The sequence below is a fragment of the Uranotaenia lowii genome, chromosome 1 (genome assembly GCF_029784155.1).
Source record: "Uranotaenia lowii strain MFRU-FL chromosome 1, ASM2978415v1, whole genome shotgun sequence".
Classification (NCBI taxonomy): Eukaryota; Metazoa; Arthropoda; class Insecta; order Diptera; family Culicidae; genus Uranotaenia; species Uranotaenia lowii.
Window position 1 is genome coordinate 138,172,789 of NC_073691.1, and position 20,663 is coordinate 138,193,451.

At 38.1% G+C, this 20,663-nt stretch overlaps 1 protein-coding gene across 3 annotated transcripts in view; it reads left to right on the forward strand.

Moving 5' to 3' along the window:
• LOC129740259 (dopamine receptor 1) overlaps positions 1 to 20,663 on the forward strand; it is a 708,993-nt gene that overhangs the window by 169,024 nt on the left and 519,306 nt on the right. The gene's annotated exons all lie outside the window — the stretch shown is intronic.

A 20,663-nucleotide genomic window follows, 5' to 3' on the forward strand; every position in this document is an offset into this window, starting at 1 on the left:
CTCGTAATTTTCGTTGTTTCGCGAAACTGACAGCATCGAAATTCCACACGTTCAAATGATTTAATTTATATTTAGGTAGAACGTGTTTATTCAATCCGATTGAGAATATTGATTTACTCATTTTTATAAATTTATCTTTTGCTGTTGTTGTATTCACTACATACCGGATAAGTTTTTCAATGACTGTCCGCCAACTGCATCGTTGATATAAGTCGTGAATGACATAAAGATGTTAAAACGACTACAATCGAAACAAAAAAAAAAGAAAAATCGGTTAATAAGGACCAACATTATTGGTGAAAAACTGTTTAATAGGTTTTTTTGTTCATCCTGAACAAATTCCGCTGTATTTTTCAAAAACATATTCATATTTTAATTTTGTTATTCAGTTAAAAGTCTCTTCGTGGGATTTAATGTGAATACGGGGTTCGATTTGGATTATCTAGCAACTTTCTATGAGGTGGAAGTCTAAATAAAGGACACTTTTATAAAATAATATTATGAGAAGTTTATTTTCCTTCAAAGTCTTTTGAATCTATACGAAAGAAAATGTTTATTAGAAAATTAACTATGTTCAAAGATTTTTAAATGTCATTACATTTATTCCATAGATACTTAGTTATTTTGTTTGAACATAATATTAGCAATTAATAGAAGCTATTAGCGCCTTTTTTCATTCTAATATAGAAGAACTTGATCTTATTGCAAGATTTTTATTCAAATCAGAGATCACACCTGCAGCCGAATTCCGGCATTTGAAGAAAATCACCAAAAATCTCTTCTAGAAAAGAAATCCTAAAATTGTCGTTCTCTTCATAAAAATGTCTTTTCTTCTTGGCTGATTCCGAAAAAGTAAAGAGAAAGAAAAAAAATCAAATGTAAGAGAAGAAAAAAATATAGTTCACCTATTCACCGCTAGACGTCTTTGACGTTTGCTGTCGGTGAGACTTTTTAAAGCGACTTATTGTTCGCACCGTCTTTCTCCCATGTTAGTTTGTTTCCCGATATTGAGCATGGTAATTAGATAAAAATTATATTTGAAATACTGAAAACTATTTATAACAGCAATGTTCAATATTGCTGAATAAAATATTTCAAATCTTGCTCACAACCGTGCATGCAATAAAAAATATGAAAAAAACATATCGTTGAGTGTTGAAGGCATCATTGGACATTTTGAAAAATGAAGCTAGAAAGTTACTTGTTTGTAAACAATCGGATGTGTTGATAGGTGACGATGTTAATAATTTTACCACAGAATTTGACGAAGTACAATTAATTAGGTTTAATCGATTACCTGAGCCAAGATATCGCAATGTTGTTAGAACTTGTAAATGTACCGGAATTGTTGTTGTTCTTTCATCCTTCAATGGGATAGCGTTCAATAGTTGATCCAATAAGTTAATAAACTTCTCAGCCAAACATTTTGGCATTCGAAAGAGTTTTTCGAAATTTCCATCCGAAATATCAAATGGATTACTAATATCTCTCAAATAACGACGATGCCGAAGTAGTTCGATTTATTCTTGGCGTTTATACCATTTTTTTGCATAGTAATATGATACAATCATTTGCTCCATTATTTTTAAGTTTTAATAGGTATTAACGATTAATTTAGAAAAAATCCTCACTGAAAAGAAATGTCTTTTTAAATTTCCGAAGCAAAACTGTCGAAGAAATTAAAAATCTCGTTTTCTATTTCAAACGTCAAAAAATGTCTTCTTTGAATTGATCGGAATGTCAATCTAAGACAATATCACAACGAAAAAATTCCAAAGAGATTGAAAATCATGTTTTCTTTTTTAAACGTCAAAAAATGTCTTCTTTAAATTCACCGGAATTCCAAGATAAGAAAATTTTAAAAACGTCTTCAATAATTTCTTTTCTTTCACGACATTTTTTGCCCGGAATTCGGCTGCTGCTGTATAATTCACGAATATTCTTTAAAAAAGTCGATGAGAATTTCATGTGTATGATTGTTTGTTTATTCTCGAATCAAGTGTTCAACAAGCGCAATTTTTTTTTATTTAAGACGTTTTAAAATAACCGCGTTTATGCAAAAAAAAAAAATTTCTTATTTCATTGAAAACTTGATAGTTGCATTCATTTATTGAAGCGCATTGATATGTTAAACTTATTTTGAAGAAATACTATAATAGTGAAGTAAGAAGTCATGGACGTTCCCGAAAAAAAGGGAAATCAATTTTCGTGACGTCAGAACGCATTCTTCACCCGGGTGCAACTCACAACCTTCTGTACCGAAATTCATTCAGAAAAAAGCATTGAATTCCTCTCAAAAAGTTTGAAAAGATCTCCAATTCCGACAGTATGTGACATTTGAAGAAAGCATGAACTGCAAAATAGTAGAATTTTCGTGACGTCACAACGCTAAAAAATAGATACCTTCATTACCGATTCTAGAGCGTGAAGTTGCTGTGATAAATTTTAATCTAATATGATGCTTAACAGATGGGTTTTTTGTAATCATTTTGCAATAGTTTTTTTATCAATTATAGTTAGTTTTTTGACAAAGTTATGTTTCAAATAAAGAATAATTGTCAAAATCAGTTTTTTTCGTACTAAAATTTTTAAATTTCAACGTCAACATAATATTGAAGTTTCCAAAATATTTATATCTGACAATTTGAACAAAAAAATTATTCACGTTTTAAAAAAAGGTATTTACTCCTTTTGACCTATTTCAACCCAGTTCAACCCTTGAATCTAAAAAATAGAACTGATGTATGTTATGAGTATGAGTTCGGCTTATCTTCAATGCAAACCACCACATACTGGACACCATGGCTTCGTGTGAACTGTCATGTAATGAATGTGATTTGTGTATGTGTGAGTCTTATTTGGAGAACGAGACAATCAGTTTCGCAACCGTATAAAATTCATCACATTTTCAGTGTTATGAGTCTACGACAGGTATTCCGCACTCGTGTATACACCGCTGGAAAAAAGTATAAAGACAAGCTGTATATAGGGAATTCTGTACTTTCCTGTGATTCAACAGTTGTCCACGGCGGATTCATAGAAGAATGCCATTTCTTGAAATACAGTTGTTTCTCAAGATTCATGCATCTTAAAATAAATATGCTCTAAAAACGGATTTTCGGGTTGGAAATAAGTATAAAGACAAAGCTATTTATTAGAAAAACACGTTTTTATTGATCTGATTTTCAAAAACAAAGGACTTTAATAATGTGTAGCATCGCCTTTCTTGACAATTACTTCTTGCAATCGTCGTGGCATAGAAATTATGAAGCTTTTCAAAGAGTTCGGATCCAGATTAATCCATTCGTCCTGAATAGCCATTTTAATTTTTCCAGCCGTTTCATAACTTCGGCCATGCTTGAAAATGTTACGGGAGAGAAGCCCCCAAACGTTTTCGATCGGATTTTGATCCGGGCTGCAGGCTGGCCACTCCAAAAGAGGGATGTTATGATGTTCCAAGAACTCCTTCGTAGCTCTGAACGCATGGCAGGTAGCATTGTCTTGCTGGAAAACCATGTTTTCGCCCATAAAATTTTCCGAAAATGGAACAAGAACTTCTTCTAATAGCTGGCAATACATCTGTGAGTCCATCCGGGTAGAAATGAAACAAACAGGTGTCTTTCCAGCCATGCTTATGCCGGCCAGATCATGACAGATCCTCCACCAAAGTTTCGTTTCTCTCTCGTTGGCCTCTTTCGCCTCTTGCCGTACCAGCGGCTGCTAAAACCATCTGGCCCGTCTAGCTTGAACTTCCTCTCGTTACTTAAAACCACGTTTGACCATTCTTGGTCCCAAAATTGGGACTTTTCGGCAAAAGCAAAACGGGCTTTTTTGTGACGAGGAAGAAGTCTTTGTACAGGCATTGTTTTGGTGAAGGAAACATTTGGATCGTTTTTGAGAACTTGCCGAATCCGACGCCCAGATACTGTCAGCTTCATCTCCGTCTTGATTTCCTCAGAAGACAGCTTTTGCTGGACCGCCAGTCGTTTTATTTCCCTCTTACACCTCGGCGTCAGGGAAGATGAACGTCCACATCGATTCCTTGTGGCATATTTTTCGCCTAGCCGCAGATAATTATGCACCACATCCTTACTCCTACCAATCCTGATGCCGATTTCACGCAAGGTTAACCCTTGTTTTCGAAGAGTATCTACTCTTCTCATCTCATAATCGCTCAAAGGGCTATTTTTTGTCATTTTTACTGTAAATATCAAATAATATGTGGAAACCTTCACAAATGATGTTTTCTTTCTTTGTTACCATCAATTCACTTCGTATTCAGCAAAACTTTTGCACTTTCAGCGCAAAAAATATCCCCCGCGAGCGAAATTGAACAGAAGCAAACAGCTGTCATTATACTTATTTCCAGGCGCAAAACGGAAATATTTATACTCTGACACGCACACATGTATTCTTACCCATTCTGACACACAATAATAATATTCAATTCATCACTATATTTACATTGACTAACATTCGGTTGCAGTTGTTTACACTGCAAACGTAAGAGCAGTAAAAATTATGTTGTCTTTGTACTTTGTTGAATCTCAACTATATTGGTCACTCTATGGACGAACGTCACACAACATTGTGTACAACTCGGTAAAGCGTTTGTTTGTTTTGTATAGCTTAAGTGATGCCAGTTGTATGATAAATTTCAAGTTGTAATCAAAATTAGAGCGGGAAAAATTGTAATGTTTCATGAATGTTCAATAAACGATCTCTTTTACTGTTAACAGTCCCTAAGTAAAGTTCTGGTTTCTGCACATCCGAAAATCGGTCCGACACAAAACATTGGTGCCGTGACCAGGAAGTGGAATTTTAGCCAGGAGTTCGTCATTCCTGCTAAAGCTATTCCCCGTCCTGGAACCAAACCCTAGACCTGATCACGCTCGCTTCACCGTATCCGACGATAAGCTCACGACCTAGCTCCCATTCAGCAAGGAAAAACCACCGTGATTTAAAGTTATTGGCCCGTTCCCGATCAGCAATACGATCCGGATGGGCGGTACTGGTGTTCACGGTCGAACACCAGCCATCCGGACTTCTGCCGTACTGACTGTCCGGTCAGTACTCGCTTCGGAAGCATAAGCAATTGCTTCGAAGTAAGTGAGCCGTTTGCTGATCACTTCCTGGTTTATGAGTGTTCGCAATTGCCCTCCTTCCGACGGATTCAGCGCTTGTTCCTGACCCATTGTGCAACCCGGATGGATGGTTCTGGTGTCAACGGTCCGACACCAACCATCCGGGGCCTGTTTACTGGCTGCCAGCCAGTCCTTGACCCAAAGCACAACAGCGCATCGTAGTCCAGCATCATTGTGAACTCCTTGCTGCAGTCGTGCCCAAGTCTGATCCAGTTCCGGCCCGAGAAATCCTTAGACGATATCCATCAGTCAATTGTCCACAGTACCTACCTGTTCCATCGTAACCTGTACCAAAAATCCAACATCCATTGACCTACTTAGCAGAACATAGTGACCCGTTCGACGATGAACAATGTTTGCGCCAAAAGCTTGCGGAAGAATAGTTCAGTGCCCAATGTGCTGCTAAAGTGAAACCAAAACAATGCTAGGGTGGCCAGATATAAAACTTTCGTTTTAGGTGGCCAGTATGTTGAATCTCAACTATATTGGTCACTCTATGGACGAACGTCACACAACATTGTGTACAACTCGGTAAAGCGTTTGTTTGTTTTGTATAGCTTAAGTGATGCCAGTTGTATGATAAATTTCAAGTTGTAATCAAAATTAGAGCGGGAAAAATTGTAATGTTTCATGAATGTTCAATAAACGATCTCTTTTACTGTTAACAGTCCCTAAGTAAAGTTCTGGTTTCTGCACATCCGAAAATCGGTCCGACACAAAACATACTTATTTCCAGTAGTGTATACCTGGCCTGGGTTAGAAGAGAAAACACATCTCACAAATAATATGTCGGCCACTTATGAGATTTGAACCCACAAATTTTCTTGCCGATACCGGGAATCGAACCCAGTACACCTGGCATACCAAAACCAGATTCGCGCCTGCCTATCCACTAGACCACATCGGCGCTTGAATCTAAAAACTAGAACTGATAATCATAAACTAATCGCATATTTGGAACAAGCGTCGGCAAATTAATCAGAATTTTTACACTTCAAAACGAGGCACTTAAAAAAAGGTGAAATGTGTTTTCGAAAACATTGAACTCGTTTTTATAATTTGGAAAATTATTAAAATCTAGAATGAGCTCTAGAGAACCAGGATAGGGAAGCATTTTTTCTAATATCATCCAGCTGATGGAAACCGCACAATCATAATAGATTCATCCATATGTTTTGTTCAATCGAAAAGGCATTATTAATCGCATAACCCAATAGGAATGGATATTCTTCATATCCGATTGTATTGTACAGAGAAAAAAACGTACCCAGATGAATTGTACTCTAAATGTAATTGAAATCAAATTCCATTTTCTTCCATTCACTTTCAGGGAGAAGCTTCTAGCTTCCTTTCAAGCGCACCGGATTATTCTTCATGCAGCATATGGGAATGAAAGCTCCAATCTGATGGTTAAAAATAGTACCCACTCATGGGAAGGGCGCCGAGAAAAAATCCGATGAAAATAAAATTTGTGAGCCAAACCACATCCGCATATGCAGAGTTATTTTGTAAACATCCTTCAGACAGGGGCAATATTCATAGAGGGTGTATGTATGGAACCCGAAATGCAAATCCATATTGCTGTTCAAAACACGACAGAAATATCCCCAATTTCTGTACGACTCCCTGGGGTAGTCGTTATATGTGTTCAATAAGCGAGAGGGATGAAGGTTGTTAAAAGGGTGGAAGTTGGAAAATCAAAGAACGTAGAAACTTCCGGTGGAACATTTTCTCATCCCTTTTCCCCTGCCCACCATATTCCTAATGCATCATTGAACACGAAAAACCGCGTCACACGTTTTCCCAACATAAAATAGGCATCCAAATTAGTAGCATTGTACGTACAACATACAACTGTACGAGAAACGAGGCGCGAGCGTGAACGCCAATGTCAAATTGCTGCTGGTTTGTGTGTTGGCATCGCTGAATAATGTTCCCTTACCAAAAAACCCTCAGCCTGCACCCAAACCTTCCACCCACCCACACTTTTGAGGCGGCATACAGCATCAGCAAAATTGTTCAACAAATTCCCGTTTTGCGGTTCGAATGGTTAGAAAATGAAATGAGAGTGATTTCCGGTTTTCGAAAACAGGAACCGGGAGGGAATGCCTTCTGCCTTGTCTCCCTCATCCGAAAGCTAACCATAGAATTCAAAATTTGAATTTGCTTTGGGGCTGGTTCGCCACGTAACTTTGGGAAAGCCTTTTGAAATCGGTTGAGTGGTTAGGAATAGGGAATGAAATACCTACCTACTTTAAAAATTCACGAACCAGGCAATGCCAACGCGTGTAGCGGATATAGTTTATGTGGTTCATACATTTTCAATAATCTCGAAAAGGCTAGAGCTTGAGGGAGATTTGTTAATTGTCATCGGTATTCTGACTTAAATGTATTGACTAAATAATTTGATAATGTGGCTCACTGTCTAATCTTCCTTATTCGAAGAAGCCTTACTACTAGAGGAGTATTTTCTATGGAATAGAACACCGGATGAGAGGTGTACAGACGATGAAATTTTTCATTTCAGTTTAATACCTATTCTTTTGATTTTGCTGATTTATTGTACAATTTTGATGATCCTTTTAGAATTTAAATTAAGATCTCATATAGTCGTGAAGGGAAAACTTAAGCTCTACGGATTCCTAGAACGGGCAACCAAATAGTTGCATTTCTTCCTGTTAAATCGTCATGGCTTTATAAATATTCGAAGAATTTATTTACTTGTTAGTCTTCGAAAAAATATTGTTTCGCACAGATTTATTGTTCTTAGAGAGCCTTAACCTATTTTTAAATGACTGCTCAGACATACCATTCATTCTATAAGTTTAAATATGCAGTTTGGTGTTCCACATGGAAGTCTTTTAGGACCGCTTATCTTTATGTTTTTCATAAACAACCTAACGAAATTCTTCCAATCGCCAAAACTCGCCGGTAATTGCAAGTGTATCAGCTTTTTTAGAACCAGAACCTCAATGGTCTTCGAATACGTTGTCACCATAAAGGATATTGCAGTAAATAACCATCGATCAGGAGCTCTCGTTTTATCAGCATATCGCGACAACAACAGCTAAAACCTTCCTAGTCTTTTTTTTTTTTTTAAACGAACACACACATATAGGATCTCAGTGAAACTTCATGTTTCTTTGAAGAGATCTAAATTCTACTTAAGACTAAAGCGTACATCTTTCAAGGACATAATGGCTAGCATCTTACTAATGCTAACACCACCAGCCCACAGAAAGAGTACTATGTATGCCGTGACCGAGATTCGATCTCATGACCTCTGGCTTAGAAGACTGGAACGCTATCCTCTAGGCCACGGTCGGCGGCATATAAAGTCTTATCGACTAGTTCCTATAATGGTTCAGTTTCAGAGACTAAATGACCAACGTTTCCGTTTATTCTCCGTAGAGTTTATAATCTTTTCTTCTCCGTAGAAATATTTTTGAATTCTTTTATACTACGCAGAGTTTCAAATTCTTTTTATATTTTCATCGTGTTTTACATTTTCGTTGCGTGTGTGTTTCGTTTTAACATCCGTGTTCAGCGGAAAATTTCTTTAAGGACTTTAAAAATTGACAAAAAAACCATCAGCTGGCTCGGTTCCACAGAAGAAACAAAAATGATGATGATTTTTCAGTACAAAATATTCAATTTTCCCATACAAACCTAAAAGTTCAAATTTACTCATGTAAACGTTAATTAAAAATTGAGCTTGAGCTTGAGCTTGCTATCAACTACGGTCCACCTGCGGCCTCCGCAGGCCAATGGCATAATGGTTGCACTCCGTGATTGATTCGAGATAATCAACATTGCACAATGAACCAAATGAAAGGTGCTGGGAACAAGCAACGCAATCTCACTGTACAATTTTGAGAATCTCCTACTTTTAAATGAACCAATAACGACACCGGCCAAGTCCATGTAGTCGATAGGAGGAAGGGAAGTGCAGCACATGTGGAGATATGTTTAGCGGAGGCCGGCTGTACGCCATCCCTCCACAAATCTCCACGCTGAATGTTTGGGGAAAAGGTAATATGGTATGGAAAATCACCTTGGTAGGCGATAAAACCACTTGAAACCTAAGCTCCTAATATCCTATCCCGCCTCAGTTTCCTATTGAAACTCCTGATTAAGCCTAGAGGCCGTAAGAAAAACATGATGACAAATAGGTTGTGAGCTGTACGGTATGCTTTTAAGGATGCAAAGGGTCGTTATTCTCCTGTTCTGTATTCATTATGTTTGGATTGATTATTTGGAATAATTTCAAACACACCTAACATTTGCAAACCTAACATTATACATTATTAAATTAATATTTTTTTAAATGTCCCTAGCTAAACTCGGCCTCATATAACAAGATATCTAAATTATGTGATATGATTAGATTGATCTATGCAGAATTGATTTAAAATTATGAATGCGTTATACAGTTCAAAAAATTCTATCAATAAACAATTAATCCGTGCAAAAATATAAATATGTACTACAATTGAGTTGTTTTAAAAATCCTATGATAAATATGGCAAAGTGGTAAGCTCTTAGATATTTTTTGGAGAAACACTTTAACACAATTTGAACGGCAAATTTATTCAAATTTGTTGGTACAAAGTTCAATGAGTACCGAGGTTGAAACTGTTTATTTAAAAATAAAATAAAATCAATGGTCGTGATGAAATTATCAGAGAAGTGAGGAAATTACAATTTGGATTGATTATGTATCGACTTTGGAAAGTTTTTGATATCATTAAATTTGTAATAATTCTCCAGGTGGACATCATGTTTATGTTCGTGAATGCAATATTTACCTAACCCTAAATTCCAAAAAAACTGTTTTAAATCATATTTTGCTGTTTGTGCTATAAACATATCCGAGACTTCTTAAGTTTACTCTTATCATTTTATGACGATTTGGTTGTATTGTCGGTTTTCACTGAGTATTTTGAAAATTTGATAAAAAATTATGTGTAAAGTAAATTCATGGTAAATAACAAATTATCTGAGTCAGGGAAAATGTAATGAAACTCTAGGAATAATAGAGCGATTTTTAAATATCAAGAATATAATTGGATTTGGTTTCCATTTTGCTGGTGTGGATAGAATGAAAAGAGTATTGGCAGAAGGTATGTAAAAAGTTGAAATCTGTTAAAATTCAATCCAATCTCAAAAACCTCATTGAATATATTTAATAAAAAATCGGGAGCTCGCTTCTATATAAGATCAAAGTACAGTGTTTTGCTTTTCTGGACAAACAGTATTTTGGAATTTGCAAATAAGTGCTTATGACATATTTCGTTGATGTTGACAAAAATTAAGAGAGACAGTAGAAGTTGTGTCTAAGTTCCAAAATTGTCTTTGCTAATATATGAAAACTTTGATTTTGTAGCTTAAAATATTTCATATTGCATCTAGCTATACTCAAAGTAAGATAAAGATAAACCGTATTTCTCACAAAAAATAAAATTATAAAATCTCAACTTATGCCAACGTTGTGCTTCTATCATTCGTCATACACACATAAAATACACTACATATAAATGAAACAACTAGACTACTTGATATCAATACATCTGGTCACTTGCTGTAAATTGTTACTTTCGGATTGTTACGGATTGTTATGACCGCACACGTGCGAGCGATATGACGATAATCATTCATAAGTCCTACTGTTACAAACATGCGTTCTGCATCCTGTCTGAACCTATTGCAACAAGCAAAGAAGCGCATACTTCACCCAGTGTAGACCTTAAACGTGAGAAGGATGAGAGGTCAGTTTAGTTTTACAGGGTCAACATTGCTTCTCCCAGCAAAACAAGCTGTCCTTTGCGTTCCTATAGAAAAAGAAATTCGGTTGTAATGAAACGAGCAGTAAACTAATTAGATGTAGGTAAATGAAAAAGAAAGAGGACAGCGATATTAAATAATTGGAATTTCCTCACCGAGTTTTAGTAGACTGCGTCTCACTCTGCGATCGAATTCATTCAGTCTTGCTTTTGGATGTTATTTCAGCGGTTTTCATATTCCAATTTTAAGGATATCGATATTTACAAAGAATTCATCAATCTCATAAACAGGTGAAATTCTTCCACGAAATTGACGAAAATGTTGCTGAAGATTGAACCGGAAAAATATCACTATCAACGGTGATGAACTCGTTCGAACGAGTGAGCGAGCTATAGAAAACACTATTCCCTTCTCCCTCCCTCTTTTCCTTCCCATCTAATATCCAAACACTCCACTTTTCACTTTTCGGCGATTTTAAAATAAGATTGTTTCCACAACAAAACCCCAACAAAATCAAAAATCCTTTGTAACTGGACCATCCATATGATTCGGGAAACTTTTTAAATCCACATGTTAAGAAAAATTATGCGCAATCACCGCACCAATTCACTCGTCATAACCAAAGAAAAGGAAAGAAGAACTTGTAGACCTTCCATAAATTCTCGCCAAGTTTCAGCCGAATGAAAAAACCAAAATACACTTTTTCACAGCAGTTCATCGATACCATCCGATGCCACTCCATCGAGAAACACTGCTGCAATTGCAAATCGAGTCTCAAATCAAATGACGTCCCAATTTTACTAAAACCAACCCACGGTTCTCCGGTAATCACTTCCATGATGTATCCCGGCTTCCTGCCATCCGGTGGAAGAACTTTTCTATCATTTCACTTTAATGTTCATATTTGGTAAAAACTTTATTGAAACAAAATTTTCGTGAACGGAAAAAACGCGTGTGTTTCGCCATCTTACGTTTTTTTTTCTTCCAACCCAACATCAATTTTTAACGCACAAAAAAACCTCTGAATCACACAATTTCAGCTGAAATTTCACGATATCAGCCAACCACCACGCGAATAGACAACCAGTTTACGGGATTGAATTCACCATACTTCACGGGAATCCCATGAAATCACGACACCGAAACGGGAAAAAACTATTCGGACTTCTCTGCGACTTTTCCTCAAAAAAAACCATACAATCTGATTTCACTTGCTTCAACTAATAAAATCGCCCAAGAAACAACTAACAATCTAAAATCCCATTAAAAATGTTGGGCACAACCGGTTGGCAAAAAAAATTCAGGACCTCAAAAAATACGAGAGAAAAAACGCGACGACAGAAAAATGCGACCGTTTTCGAGCACAGCTTGCTGCGATCCTCATGTAAACGTTACTTAAAAATTCTACAAAAAGTCATGGATGAGTTTTGGATCACGACAAAGCTTTTAAGGCCCCAGGGTTTGAGAAATTCAAAAATGACCCCAAATCGACTCAGTCTAATGGGCATGGCCCATCTGTGTTTCGTTAGAGGAGGATGTCTTTTTCTATGACAATAAGGACACGCCCAACGTAAAAAAACTCCCTGGGCCCTTCGTCTGATCCCTGGCTTGCTTTTTTTTTATTAGTTGTTAACCCAAGTGGTAAATCCATTTTTCGGATTGTATTCCAAGGCACGGCGAGCCACCGCGTTCCCCCAGTTTGCTACTCTGGGTCCATGGGTGCAATTGGACGACTTTGTAGATCTAGTCCAGGAAGTCCAGAAACACAAAGCGAGTTGTCGACGACACTTTCTCCGTTCGAACTCGCGGGTCAGGAGGCAAGCCTCCTAAGCCACGTGTAGCACTCAGACTCCTCCGAACTCTCTAGTGTTGACTTAAGTCACCACTCAGAGCGACTACTCAATTTTCAAGTCGGGTGCTTTACTTCCCGAAGCGCAAATCGAGCTGTAGAACGCCATCATCAGGTCGCACTCGTGGTTCGGGCGCAACAATTCCCGAAACGCGTGTCGAACCCTGACACCTACGGCATAAAACTGTGCCTCACCGACACTGACGTGTAAAACTCGTCCCTAAGTGATCGACCCACCATTGGCCACCACTTTGCGCATCTACTCGTTTTTCAAGTCGGGTCTTTACCCACAGAAATGCAAAACGAGTTGGCGATCGCTCTCCCTCCTGTCACGTCCGCATTGGACTCACACCCAAATACTAGTACCTAAGTACTCGGATGCACCACTTCTTCCGCGCGGGTTTGGTAGACCCGTCGACGGTCTCTAGTGGGTTTAGTGGTAGTTCTCTTTGTCGTACATCTGAAACACGCCGGACTTGTAGACACGTTCCCGCCCTAGACCACGAGGAGGTGGAACTACCAGCCCAGAGCCTGGCTTGCTTGAAAACATGGTTATGTGGAGTTCTACACGACACGGTTCCTAACTGGTCATGGGTCCTTCCTGTATTACCACTACCGGTTTCGAATCGTGGCTTCGTCTCTCTGTACAGCTTGTGGTGACATTGTGACATATAGGAGACACCAGAACACTCGGTGTTCGTTTGCTCAAGGTTCGAAGCGGCACCTAGCAATTTAATTGCCGCCTGTGGACCAGACACAACGGTTGTTTACGTGGTGTGGTGCGAAGGGTTCACCCGAAACCTGATTGACCTGCGAAGGGGCTGGATTCAACAGCAGTCCAAGAGTGGTGTAGAATAACTCCATCGTCGGGGAGCATCTGAATAGTGTGCGTCCGATCACATGACTGAAGCAAAGAAAAAGCAACATCTTATGCGTTACGGGGATTACGTGCGCCGCGAACGCGGTAGGAAAATCTACCGTCGGGGTAAACTGCGGGGAAAAAACTCGACCTTCTTCTCGGCGGACCTTGTAGGAAGAGAGTTAACCACTGTCGAGGATTACCCGCGAGTAGAGAGGCTCTCGACGTAGGGTGATACCATCGAGTCGTTGTAGGATGTCGTCACTGTCGAGAAATATCCGAGCCGTAGAGCTCAAAGTTCCGAACGTGTGTGTGACAGGCTCGAGACCATGATAAGCTACTGCCGTGGATGCCGTGTGAACGCCGCGTTCATGAGTAAAATACTTCATCCTCGGGGAGTAGGGAATTTGTAGTGATTAGTGCATTTTCCAATTATTGAAAGTTGAAACTGTGGGGATCAGACTTGAGCTTATTCGCAGTGGACGTTGTTGGGGAAGGTCCTAAAAAGACGCCTCTCTCGAAAGGGGACACGACGGGCAAAAGATGGCGAACTTCGAACAAGAGTGATAGGAAGTCGGGCTTCATGTCGTTAGTGATAATGTCAGACTTCCAATCTCCATGAGAAGAGGCTAGGCTGTTCAACTTCGATTCTTTATGATGAGAAATCGGATTTCAAGTCGCAAGGGGAGAAATCAGGCTTTGAGTCGACAAGAGGAATGGTATGAGTGTAAACCTTGAGTTGTTACGAAGAGAGGTCCAATTTAAAGTCGTCAGAGGAGAGATCAGGCCTTAAGTCGTGTAGAAAAGAAGTATGTGTTTGCGATTTATTGCGAGGAAAGTTCGGATCTCGAGTCGTTTGAAGAGAGATCAGGCCTCGAGTCGCCATAGGAGAGATTTGTGCGAGTAAATGCGAGAAGCGGTCGGTTCTCGAGTCGTTAAAGGAGACCCCAGGCGTCGAGACGTAAAGAGAAGAGGTATTCCTGAAAAAGGTTTCGTTTATGATAGGCTAGCCAGATACTTTTTGATAAAAAGCGGGACCTTCCACAAACAAATACGGGATACAGCCGAATAAAGCGGGACATTTTAGATACTTAAATTTACCTATTTTTAAATCCAAACTAATACACATATCTAAATATGTACCTACAGCCGGAGTTGTTCAGAGAAAGTTATGGAAAATGGATATTTCAAATGTATTTTGTAACTTTGAATGCTCAAAAAAAAATGATCGATCGGTCGATTAATCGATTTAACACGTTCGTCGCCACGTCACCCATATTTGGCAGACGGGTGTATTTCCTGGGGGGGCCCGTCACATCAAAAAGCAGGTGACGCTCTCTTACTGGAGTTTACCGCTCAGCTTCGCCACACGTTTCAAATATGGGAGTTCTCCCTCTTTGCTTTCTCTCTCTGAAAATTTCTTTGGGCCCGGCTAGCAAAACTACCAAAATGAGCGTGGCGACGAACGTGTTAATGATGAGCTCAAAGAACGATTAACTGAACCAACAACTAATTTGAATGTTGAGAACTACACGAGATATCTAATTTGGCCTTTTACAAACATTGAAGTAAAAATGCCAAAAAACATCATTTTCTATGTTCCCCCAATTAATTCAATTTTAAACTGGCATTGGCTTCTTCTAATGTTAGTCAGCAATACTTCGTAATAGTTTTCGATACCTGTCAAACCTAGTTTATGAGTATTTCCATGAAGCGCACTATTGCGGATAGACCTCCCAGAATGGTGCGGAACAATTCAGGTGGGATTAAGGTCTTCCTAATCCCTCCATTTTCGGACCAATAACTGACCCCAGAATTTTAACTTCCTCCGCTATAACGGATCACCTTGTGAGCGTTTAATCGTCACACACCCCAGCAAACATTTAAGAGGGTATATCGCAGGAACAACAGAATTATTCAAACAAATATACCTGATAAAAAGATTGTATTAAAATTACCAAAATAGCATATAGCTACAAAAGTACAGGCGTATTTTGCTTTTTGTGAGGAAATTGAATCGTTAAAATCTTCAAATGGTTTTTGGCCATCACGCAAAATCCGTGGAGAAAATTTGGTGAGTTCGTTCATTGTTATTTGTTTTTAATATCGAAACCATTTGCTGACTAAATACTGAAACGATATGATAAATCATGGTATCGCTCCACATGTGTATCCTTTTGAAAATTGTTATTATTATTACTATTACCAATATTATTACACCATTATATGCCCACATTATCATGTTTTCATATTTTCATGTATTATATTATTCCTTGCATTTCCAGATACAAATGATTTTAGAAGGAATGCATCTGGGGATAACCCAAAAAGATTATTGCAAGCGGCACGGGTAGCCGGCCATTGTAGGTTTCTGAGGGTTGGATGCCTTCCTTCGACGAACCATCGGACCGTGGAAGCCCTAGAAGAAATTCGAAGGCCAAGCCACACAGACATAGGCAGGACCTTGCTATCGATGGGGGAACCATACATACATACATACATACAAATTGAATCGTTAAAATCTTGTCATTATAGATATATATGACAAGATTTTAACGATTCGATTTCCTTACAAAAAGCAAAATATACGATTTTAAGGAATTTGAGTAAAACGAAAAAAAAAAAATTTCCCCGACCGAGATTTGAACTCCAGTCCTCAAGTGTTGGCTGTCCGGTATCTAATCACGATTCCAAATCATCACTTGATATGATACGCGCTATAGCTCTATATGTAAGATTTTCTGTTCACGAACCGGTCAAAGGATTAAAGAAGGATGGATCGCCCATTTATCGTAAATCAGTTCACTCAAATCGTAAATGTCGAATTATCATATTTTCAACTTTTTAGAGACATATTTACGAATTGAATAAACTGCTATCCGATTCAACTTTTTTGGGCAAAGCTTGTCGTAAATGAATTATAGAAAATCACTCAATAACAACTTGTTTACGTGTTATTGAAAATGTCTTAATATTCGATTTGGATTATTATTTCTATTACGATTTCATGTTAGCTGGGACACTCCACTCCATCTCAGCTCACAAATATGGGTACTAGAAGGTGATGCCAAAAGTGTCTTTTCAGTATTCTTTGCTTTTAAAAGGTACTCCGACATTTGACAGGTTCCATCTTGGTAAAACCAGTTATAAGAAGTCTAGCGCTTTTTTTTAAGAATTCAATGAAAATTGATTTCTCCTAGCGCATTTGTCCATCTTGCGCATTTTTGCATGATTATTTTTAAAGATTTGTTCTTTATTGTATGTAATCTTTCATATCACTTTAGAAAAACCAGCACGCTTCCAATGTATTCAAATTTCCAACATCGTAAGCTGTAAATTTTAATATTTTCCCAAGATCCTCTCAATGGGCTTAGATTTTCTCCCATTCATGGTCGGTTGTTTACTAAGAAAATCCAAATGAACGGAATTAATGAAAATCCCAATGGGGTAATGAAGTTGTGGCAACGGCTGTGCTCTGAAAAGCCGCCCGGTCGATGGCCTCATCCATCTAGTTTGAGGTTCTTTTTTCCGGCTTCCTAAAACAGCTTTCTCACGAATACCGAAGCCCCGAAATTTTGCTGAGATGTTTTGTGTGCCAAGGTAGGTATCCGAGCGACGAAGACGACGACGTCGAGTTCTGATGAGGATAATTAATGAGATACTAGACCAGATATGGAGCCTAATCAGTGCGGCGGAATTGAAGCAGCAGACATCAGGAATATGAATTAACCTTTTTCCTCCGTGGCTTTCTCGAGCGGGAAATGAGTCTCGCAGAGCGACACGGCGAAATCCGGCCCGGAAGATTAATGGTCCTCGGAGATAATCGATACTGTAGTGTACTGTCTATCCTGGCACGCGTGCTGTTATTTTAGGAATGTATTTGATTTCCATTTTGTTCCGCAGATCGTGACACTTGTGGAATAGTCCTAGCGTTTCATATTCAAATCTAACACTTTCACAAAAAAAAAATCAAATTTTGGAGAAAATTACTAGAAATATTACGATGTTGATTTTTATATTTCATACGGGTGAACCTTATTTTGAAAAGTGCATGAAATTTTCGGATTCTCGGATTGACAGGAACAATTATTCTGAATTCAGTTTTAGAATAAGACAGCAGCCAACCTTAAAAGTTGAGCTTGAAGATACGAGGTTTGCATAGTTTCGTGATGACGATTGATGAACTGGTTTGCTCCTTCAATTCAAATCAAGTCTATTAATACAAAATTGTCGAAACAGGCTATCGGTCGGTAAAGCGTTAATCCTAAAAATTTCTCTACAGAAGCGACTTTTGTAGAAAAATCAGTTTTTTGCTAACATATCAAAACAGAATATTTCAAATTCTCTCTTATAATCCTCCATGCAGAAGTTTTTTTTTTAATTGAGTATCTTTATTATAGTTTGCATATGGACTGAACGTTGAAAATCCTGTAAATTTATCTTGTAAGTTTTTTTTTTGTTTTTTTTTTTGTGACAACCAACGCACAGCGGGGATTTTGGTCAAAAAAGGTACCTATTTCTGTGACGATCGCCTAAACTGTTCTAAATTTTAGAAAACTATCATTTCTTATGCAAAAAAACACGAGGAATCGAAAGGTCTACACCGCTTTCTGATAAAATGACTCTTAACGTCTCATTTAGCCCGATTTCCCCTATTTTTTTGGGTGCAAAGTTATAATTTCGATTGTAGCCATCTACCTTGCAACCAAAAAGTCATACAAACCATACTTATTTATGTAAAAATGTCAGCTGAATCGCTTGGTGTACTCCACTTTTTGTTTCTACTACGACAAGTGGTTCATTTTGCCTCTTTTCCCCTAAATTTAAGATTTTTTTCAAAGAAATGCAGTCAAACAAAGTGTAATCCAACAGTTTATCATCATGAATGATCATTTTTGGTAGATTTATTCATACTCTAGCTAATCGCGTCACTTTTTTGTACTAGAATGAATATAAATGGCTAAATATCCCCAACCTCCCCTAGCTTTTTTAAATTTATGCATAAATTTTACTGTAACAATCGAGCGATTCACATACCAAATGCAAAAACCAAGTGATTTAGTGTAAAATTTGTCGCTGAATCGAGTGGTGTACACCGCTTAGTGCTCAGCTTACGAGAATGGCCGCAATCACCCCGATTTCCCCTAAAATCGAGCGATATGTGGAAAAAAATCATTATAACAAATGACAATGTATGTATGTATGTATGTATGTATGTTTGACCCACAAGTGGCTGATAGGTCTTTCGACCCGAGTCGGTACGGGAAGTCTCGATCGCACTTTCAAATACTGTTCATGCTTAACTCATCAACAATAATTGCAGCACAACCAAGGGGTCCGTTACCACTGGCTTGGGACAGGTTTGACTCATCTTACTCCCTTCAAACTATTCGAAACAAATAAAGAATCCTGAAAAGGTACCTAAGGTACCCACTCATGATTCCAAATTTGCCGAGATACTCCGGCTGGCTTGAACCCACAATCCATTGTACATCAGTTTTCCGTTCATTCGATGTCCTGTCCTACCCCCCACTAATCAACAATAATAGAGTTAAGCTATTGTATAAATACATCATGAAGAAGTAATGCAATGAAAGGATACTTATCTTTTAGCTATCCAAAGCTTTTGCAATTTTTCGGCGATCCACACAGAAAGCTGCATATTCTTCTGTTACGAAAAAAAAATTAACCCAGCAGTCTAGTTCTTCATACCGACCCATGAACGTGCACGAAAGGTTAAAAACAACAACGCGTTTCAAAAATTCAAAGTACGCTACACGTCGAAGCTGCAGTTTTTATTTGAAATTTCTTTTTCACTCAATTAATACTTAAGTTTCAGACCAGCTTCAAAAAACACCCCCAATAAAATTGATTTTTAGTTTTCCAAAGGCCTATTTGAGACACAATTTTAATACAAATCTTCGCGCTGTCTGTTTTTTTTTTAAATTCTTCTGCTGCGCATCACTTGAGCCATACGTTGGTATACTTTTTTTTACATTAAAACATTCATAAAATGATTATTTAAACAAAAAGTCAAATGCATGCGCCATGAAAAGCTTTGTTTTTTCTTTTGATTTCCACCAAATATTCTTCGCTGCTTCCAGGGCAGGTAAATGGTTACCATCAAGTAGCCAAAGTCATGCGACATTGATATATTTGGAGGTATCACTGTCATGCAACACATGTATCATATCACCGTGACATGTGGTAGGATATCGCGACATTTGCAGTTGAGAGACATCTAAGCCTATGTGATCGTCATTTTATTATGTTCTGTGTCAAATCTACCTATCACAAATTGCTTTTATGTACATCGTGAAAATGTAAAAATGCTGAAATGCTCCAATACTGAAATACTCCGAGTTTAAATAAGTTTGTTAATTTTTTCTTTTAGGAAGAATTAAAATTTAAAAATAATCGGCACATTACAGTGTTGAAGGTTATTGTTGATGAGTCCTACTGTTCTTAAATTCTCGTTTTATTGTGAATGACTGGCTAGGTCTCTCGTTAACTCAGGGTTAACTTCACTTGTTGCAGGGTGGACAAACTGCTAGGGGGAAACTATCAAACGAATGGAATTTGAACCAAAATGTACTTTCAAGAGGGTTTCGTGGGTGTTATTAGTGAAATGACGTATACATTTTAACATTTTATTACAGTTCACATTTTAAGAGGAGCAGGGGTTAGGTATAAGTGAAATTTGAGATCATTTGACTCGGATTTTCCGCCCACAAACGATGATGGGATCTGGATCGATGGCGATGACCATGAAAATAGACGAGTTGGCGGTCGGGTTTTTTATTTGATGCACGCTGTAATACCTTCGCAACAGTTGTCTTTTCTCTGACGCCAAACTAACAACTCGCCCTGCTTTTCCGTTTTGGAAAAAAAACAGAGCTGGAACTAGGGCCAAGGTGATGGTAGGACTTTCGGAGTGGGTTCCTGTGAAGAGCCTGAACCTATACTGAGGTATGCAGTCAGAGGATAAGGCCTTTTTAATGGCTGGGCATGGTAGGAATAATGTTCC